General features: G+C 46.8%; 1 pseudogene; it reads right to left on the bottom strand.

Moving 5' to 3' along the window:
* Positions 1-333: 333 nt before the first annotated feature.
* Positions 334-3,750, bottom strand: LOC119053458 (glutathione S-transferase P-like; annotated as a pseudogene).
* Between the last annotated feature and the right edge of the window lie 3,407 nt (positions 3,751-7,157).

The following is a 7,157-nucleotide window of genomic DNA, read 5'->3' as shown; positions in this document are numbered from 1 at the left end:
CACATCAACACATCATTTAAAAAAATTATACCCCAGGCCCTTCTCTCTGTTTGTTGTTGGGTTTTTTTTTGCTTTTTTTAATCCACATGTTTCTACCTTTCTACCTTGTCTTCAGTTAAAATAGCTTTAAAATTAAACAGTACAACTTTTTATTAATGCCTGAAAATATGTTTTTTATCTACAGAATAGCTTTGAAATAAAACTCAGGAAACTGGTTATAGATTGGTGTTTGGCTTGGATGGAATGGACACTTACTTTTTATTTAATACACTTCCATAGTATTAATTTTTAATCAGACTGGTGTGTATGTAACCTTATAAATTACACTGAACTCTAAATTACTTTTTTTTCTCCTGGAAATTTATTGGTCCCAAGGAAAGAGAGGAAGGCAGCCCCTGCCTCCTGCTCAGGGCACCACAAGTCCTCAGGTCCCCGCTGCCACCGATGGGGAGGGCCACGTGCCCCAGGGAAGCCGAGAAGGTCTGCATCTTGGGCCTCATTGTCCTCCTTGTCTGCCTCATAGTTGTTGCAGACGAGGATGATGCGTTTTCAGCGAAGGTCCTTCATGCCGTCATTCACCGTGTGCGCCAGGCTGCCTCCTGTTGGTGCTTCCCACGTAGCCCAAGGGAGCGGTCCAGGTGTCACAGGATGGCACTGGACTGGTACCAGGTGAGGCCTTTGTCCTGGAACTCGGAGAACTGCCCGTACAGACAGGAGGCCTTGAGGCAGCCCTGCAGCCAGGCCTCCTTAGTCACCACCTCCTCCTTCGGGCTCTGGCCCTGGTCGGCCAGCAGCACGCCCATGGCGTCGCTGTGCCCTGGACCGGGAAGTGCACAATGGAGCAGGGCGGCCTGGTTGTGGTGTAGACAAAGGCGGCGGTGATGGTGGCAGAGCTCTGGCCTGAATTCTACAGTACTTTTCAAATTAAAATAAATGTCACAATCCTGAGAGGCTGAAACCAAAGACAGCCCAGGAAAATGAGCTCTCAGAAAAAAGGTAATTTCCAAATGAGCCCATAGGGTTTGGGTGATGATGTGTCTCTTTAAGGAGATACTGTGGGCAGAAGTAGCACGATATTAACTTTAGATTTGTGTTCAGTGATGATTTGCCAAGATTCAGAGTGCCCTGGCCGGTGGTGCCTCCTGACTGCGGGTAGAGTTTACGTTAGAAAAAGCCCTTCCTTTTCCTTCCCTCTCATAACTGAAGAGAGATGACCGAGAGACCGTCCCTTTGGTGCTTGTCTCAATAGGACAAAGAAAGTTAGCCGAGAGCAGTCCTTTCATCCAGGGGTACACTCACCCACCTCCCTTTCAATAAGGGCTCGATGAGTAAGGTCAAAGTTACTGTTTCGCCTCCATTTCCACAGCTCTCCCACGCTGGGCCTGGCTGCATGGCCTCCTTCTCACCACTGGGTCTTCAAGGAGAAAAGAGGATGGAGCCCGAGGTCTCACCTGATTTCAGAGCTGCTTCCAGCCCAAAGGTACTTCGAAACTTGGACTTAGGTTGCATTTAGAGTAAAAGCTCGTGTCTCTTTAAAAAGGGGCCTGGGGACTGGGACAGAACTGTTGCACCATAAGTAACAGTGATACTGCCAGTTTGAGAAAAGGGGAAACCAAGGCAGGGCGCAGTGAACTTGGCGTGAGCTGGGGTTTGCAGTCAGTGCTCTTGACTTCCCGTAAGACCACACGGCATCCAAACATATAATCATACGCCCAGACAGAACTGCAGCGTCTCTGTGAACACTCGTCTAAATAAAGCGCCGCCTGGACCGTGCCGCCCAGGGGAGTTGGCTTGTGGTTCTTGCCAACTGTGGACTTCTGTGGTGCCACACGGGCCTGGGGTGGACTCCTGGTTCTCCCAGAGGAACAAAGGTTGACACTTAGGCTCCATGGGACACGCGGAGTCTGTTTGCCCTCTGTCGGGAAGACGAACAGCAGCCCATCCCTTTGGCAGAGGACCAACACTGTCCTGACTCTGAGGAAGACTGGCCACAGGAGGCGAAAAGCTCAGGGTCGTCAGTGCTAGAAGAGCCCTTAAAATGATTCCAGTTTACCATCCCATTTCCTAGAGAGGGAAATTGAGGCCCCAAAATGTTAGGAGGTCAAGTGACCTTCCCAAGATTGTGGAAGGGGGTCATGGTGCTGGGGCCTCCCGCCAGGCTCCTCAGCCCCTTGGTGCTGCTTCCCCTGCACCAACCTGGCCACCCAAAGACCCTGGGCAAAGGTTCTTCCTCTCGTGTCATGGAAGGACACAACCACCTTCCCCATGTTCATTCATTAATGGGGTTATTGACCCACTTAGGACTGCTCAGGGTGTGTCTGCAGGTCAGATTCTAAAGGTACGTCTGTGCTAATACAGTAGCTACCAGCCCTTGTGGTTGCTGAGCTCTCGAAACATTGCCCGTGCAAATCAACTCATGCTGCAACTGTAAAATATATGTCAGATTTTGAATACTTGGTATGAAAAAAGTGCGAACTGTTTCAGTAGTAATTTTAGCCTGATTATATATGGAGATGATAATATTTAGGTCAAAATATGTTATGAAAATTACCTGTTTATTTTTACTTTGCAACACGTGGCTGCTAGAACATTTCAAGTGACCTATGTAGCTCACATTTCATTTGTATTGGATAATGCTAAGATGCACAATATAATCCCTGACTTCTGCTTTGCAACCTAAGACATCATGTTACAGTGGGATCACCTTTGTGTACACACGTGTGACATGTTAATACTTGCACTGGAAGGAGGGAGAGAGAGGGAGGAGAAGAGGTACGCAGGGCAGGTGACTCTGAGCATGCTCTGAGTGTGAAATGGAACATAGATTCCACCGTCTCCTTGATTCCTGCACTCGACTCTCAGAGGGTGAGTGTCCCACTTTTCCAAGAGTAGAATCCGGTGTTTTACCACCTGCATCGACATGAATAAACCTCACAAATTTGACTGAAGAAAAGCAAAGAGAGCAAATTGTAGGTGCATACAGATGCTTTACTTTATAGAAAGTTGGAAAGCTGCAAAGCTATATGTCAAATGTGGACATTCATGGGTTTGGTAAACACCAATTAGGAACAATGATTCCCTCTGGGGTGGGAAGAGGAAGAGACCGTGGCTGGGGGAGGGGCTTTCATTGCACTTAGCATATTCTTTCTTTATCTAGGTGGTGGCAAATGCTGTTTGACCTTTATTTCTCTATCCTTTGTGTAGACTGGACATATTTCATAATAAAAGTGCTTTAAGGTGCATACTTCCACACCCTGATTAGGCACTGGGAGAGGCGGCATATATTTGTGATATATGTGCATTTTATTTGTTTTGTATTGCTATTGCAAATTCCTAGACTGTCTACTATTTGTCTCTTTGAAAGCTTGTTTCTGGCCTGTACCCCACACATGGGGGACTTCCAAAGAAGTAATTGTCTTTAAGGTCTAAGCAACTACTTTTCCTTTAAAATGGTTATATTATGGTTTTACAAACCTTATCCTCAATATGTGAGACTGTATTCCTTCAAAGAAAATACGTCCTTCAAATGGTTCATACACTCAAGTAACAGGAAGAGTCACTGATAGAAGGGAGTGGGTGATTTTCTGAAGGAGAAAATGACTGATGACCACAGCAACTCAAAGAGCATGGAGTAAAATCAGGCTGAAAACAGGAAGAAAAAAAAAAAGACAGCTGAAAAAGTCTGAGTCGCAGGCTTCACGAAAGAAGGTATCTGTACGTATCAGAATTAGCCTCCTCTCACCTCGCCATAATCCTGAAAAAACGTTAACTTACCTTCTGAAAACTGAAAAAGGAAAAAGAAAAAAGGAAATGAGAGCCTTCGCCTGCCTGGACAAATAACCGAAACGGGCTGTTTAGAACGAGTTGCAAGGCATGGCTGGGCAGGGTCCTGCTGTGGCTGCTTTGAGGCCCTGACCTGCCCCTCACCGGCTATTGACCTTGAGTAAGTCACATAATAGCTCTGAACTTGAAGTTTTATCAACAAAATGGGAACCAAAGGGCAGGTGCATAGCATGACTGGCACTCAGTAAAACCTGGGTACTCAGAAACAGCTTCTCGGCAAATTCCCATTATACTCTTTGGGATGAGCTTCTGCCGTTTTCTTACATTTCCTGTCCCCCTCGCCAGCCCTGACATTTAGGCTGATACCAGACAGACTCCGACTTAGGACCTAGGTGCTGCACCTTTGGGGCTCCCAGCAGGCATGACAAATAGTTTTCCTTCTGGCCGGATCCAGCTGGCCCTCAAGGACAAATCTCAGCAAGGCTTCGCTTTTTTTATTTTTAACATTGATGTGTGAGAGAAAACACTTGGTTGCCCCTCACGAGCTGGCGCACAACCCAGGAACTGGGTTCCCTGATTGGGAATCGAACCAGTGACTTTTTGGTTTACAGGCCAGTGCTCAATCCACTGAGCCACACCAGCAAGAGTGAGGCTTCAATTACTAAACATCTCGCCATCTTCTGAGGCAAAGGTGAATACTCCCCAAGAGCCTCAGTAGATAGATTCCCAAGTATTGTTTGCATTGTTGCATCTATGTTTCTCTCCAGATGCAAAAATGCTAACTTTTTAAACTGTGAATTGTGCCTTCCCAGGAAGCCTTTGAAAAATAACATAGTTACACTTGACCTGGGGTGGCGAACACACAGTACAGTGTACAGCTGATGTGTTGTGGCATTGTTCACCTGAAACCTGTATAATTTTATTAACCAGAGTCACCCCAATAAATCCAATAAAAAGGAAATAAATAAATAAATAAATGGCAGAGTTATCTATTTACCTGAGTGCTTTCTGCCAAGAGACAAGAGGGTGCACAGTGTTTTGCTGAGTCTTATTTTTCAGCATAATATGATTCTTAGCAGTGGTTGAATTCACTCAACAAACATTTACTGATCCTGTACTATGTGCCAGGCAAATTCCAGTGCCCAGGTGAGACAAAGAAAAAAAAGGTAAAACAGAGTCCTTGCTCTTGAAGAGTTCCACAGTCCACGGAGGCTAAACCTGGCGTGCTGTAGCCTTGACACTCACCGCGTGATGCGATGAGGACCACATCCCAGACAGGAACAAGGTGAATCGGGGGACTGAAGGAAGGGTAGCTTTTTCTATAGAAGACTTTTATTGCATCAACAACATCCTAATAAAAGTAGCACCCTAACAGGCAATCACTTGCCTTTCCCTGTGCACTCTAACACATCCTTATTCACGTGTGTACATGGTTGTTATTGTGCAAAGTCCTGGTACAGCTTTGTGCTCTCCTAAGCATCATAGGCATTTCCTTTCACTAAATAGTTTTCATCATAATTTCCATCTGTTAGTGAATATAATTTCCTGTATAGTCCTCTATTGTATGATAATTGGGCTATTTCCAGTTTTTTCACAGTTAAAAATTATGGTATAAAGGGTATCTTTATGCATGCAGCTTGTTCTTTAATATCCTCTTCTTCAGCTTTGCCCTGCAGAGTAAGATTGTTGGGGCTCAAAAGGCATGAATATTGTGATGTCTCCCGAAGTGCATTGCTCCTTGGTTCCTCCCTGAAAGACTGGGCCCATTTGCAACTTCTCCAGCAGCAGGTGCGCCTGCTTGACAAAACTGTGTCAGCTCTGGGTGTGGTTTTGTGGGTTTGTTTGTTTTGGTTTGGTTTTTTGTTTTTTCAGTCTGCTGATTTCATAACTCTGTGTGATGCCTTGTTATTATTTTAATTTACATGTCTTTGATAACTGTTTCCAAAGTCCTCCCTGGTTACACCTCTTCCATGTCTTACCCGTTGGGGTCAGAGGAGCAGGATTCCCACAGGCACGGAGCCAGAGAATGGCCCTTCTCGAAGAGTGAATGGCTTCGCAGGCTTCGGAGGGAGGAGAGTGCGACATATGAAGGAACACAGAGGTTTTTGGCTGGGTTGTAGGGGACACAAAAAAGAGAACTGGTGGCCCTGGCCAGGTGGCTCAGTTAACTGGAGTATCATCCTATATACCAGAAGATTGTGGGTTCAATCCCCTGTCAGGGTGCATGCCTGGGTTGCAAGTTCAATCCCTGGTCGGGGTGTGTACAGGAGGCAACCTACCAATGTTCCTCTCTCACATTGATGTTTTTCTTTCTCTTTCTTCTTCTCTCTCTCTAAAGTCTATAAATGTATCCTTAGGTGAGAATTTAAAAATAAAAGAGAGAAAGAACCATTGGAGGTAAGGCTGGAAAGGAAAGTGGAAGCCAGAGTGTGTAAAAGTTTGTTTTGAATCCTATGAGGTTTTTTTGTTTAATTTGTACAAAATGCCTCATAGGAGTGAACATTTGGAGTGACCTGTCTCTCTCTCTCTCTCTCTTTTACTCTGATGAATCCCTGGGCCCAGCACAGCCTAGAACAGCCAGCTCCACAGGCCCCATTTCTTCTAGCCAAACTCCTGCCCCCTCACTCCTTTTCTACCTAGGGCCTTCTGATTCCTGTGGCCCTGCTCCACCTGGCTCCTTCCTGCACACCTGCCTCTCTCCCTCCCTCAGATTCAGTTTCATTCTCCTGCACCCAGCCCACTCCACCACCACAAGCTCCTTCAGACATTCTCTCTCCCTGCATGGCGTGGCTCAGTCTACTCCTGTGTGCTCCATCTGCCCGGCCCAGCTCTGGACCCAGCCTCAGCCCTGGGCATTGGACCCCTGGTTCTGCACTCCCCTGGGCCCAAGAGGGTTAAAAACCACCAGCACCAGGAGGGAGACCTCCACTGGTTCTTCCTCCTCTACTAGGAAAAAGTGGAGTAGCCTGAAGCAGAACAGTAGATGAGAGGGGTATGTTGTCAAGTTTGAGAAAATACCAAGGCCTTGGCTCCTAAGAACTGCGGGGCCCCAGGGGGTTGCTTCTGCCCCCACAGAGCTGATAGACAGGCCTTGGGAAGAATCATATTTCTTCCTGCACATCCCCCACTGAAGCTCCTTGTGCTGCTGAAAGACTCAGAGCTGACAAATAACACTGGGCACTTTCCAGGCTCAGTCACGGTAACCACAGAGAAGCCTCCAGGAGGTGTGGCGGGGGCCCTGGACTAGGAGGCCCAGACCTGCAAGTGAGCCGTGCCAGGCTGCGCGCTGCCTCTACACACAGGGAACACAGTGCATTTTGTAGAATCTTAGGTGATGGTGCTTGGAAGTATGAAAATGCCAGGTGTGAAAGAAG

The sequence above is a fragment of the Artibeus jamaicensis genome, unplaced genomic scaffold, assembly GCF_021234435.1.
Source record: "Artibeus jamaicensis isolate MK-2021 breed Jamaican fruit bat unplaced genomic scaffold, CSHL_Jam_final contig_548, whole genome shotgun sequence".
NCBI classification, from domain to species: Eukaryota; Metazoa; Chordata; class Mammalia; order Chiroptera; family Phyllostomidae; genus Artibeus; species Artibeus jamaicensis.
Note: the sequence above shows the minus strand (reverse complement) of the source record. Positions and strands in the feature narration are given on the sequence as shown.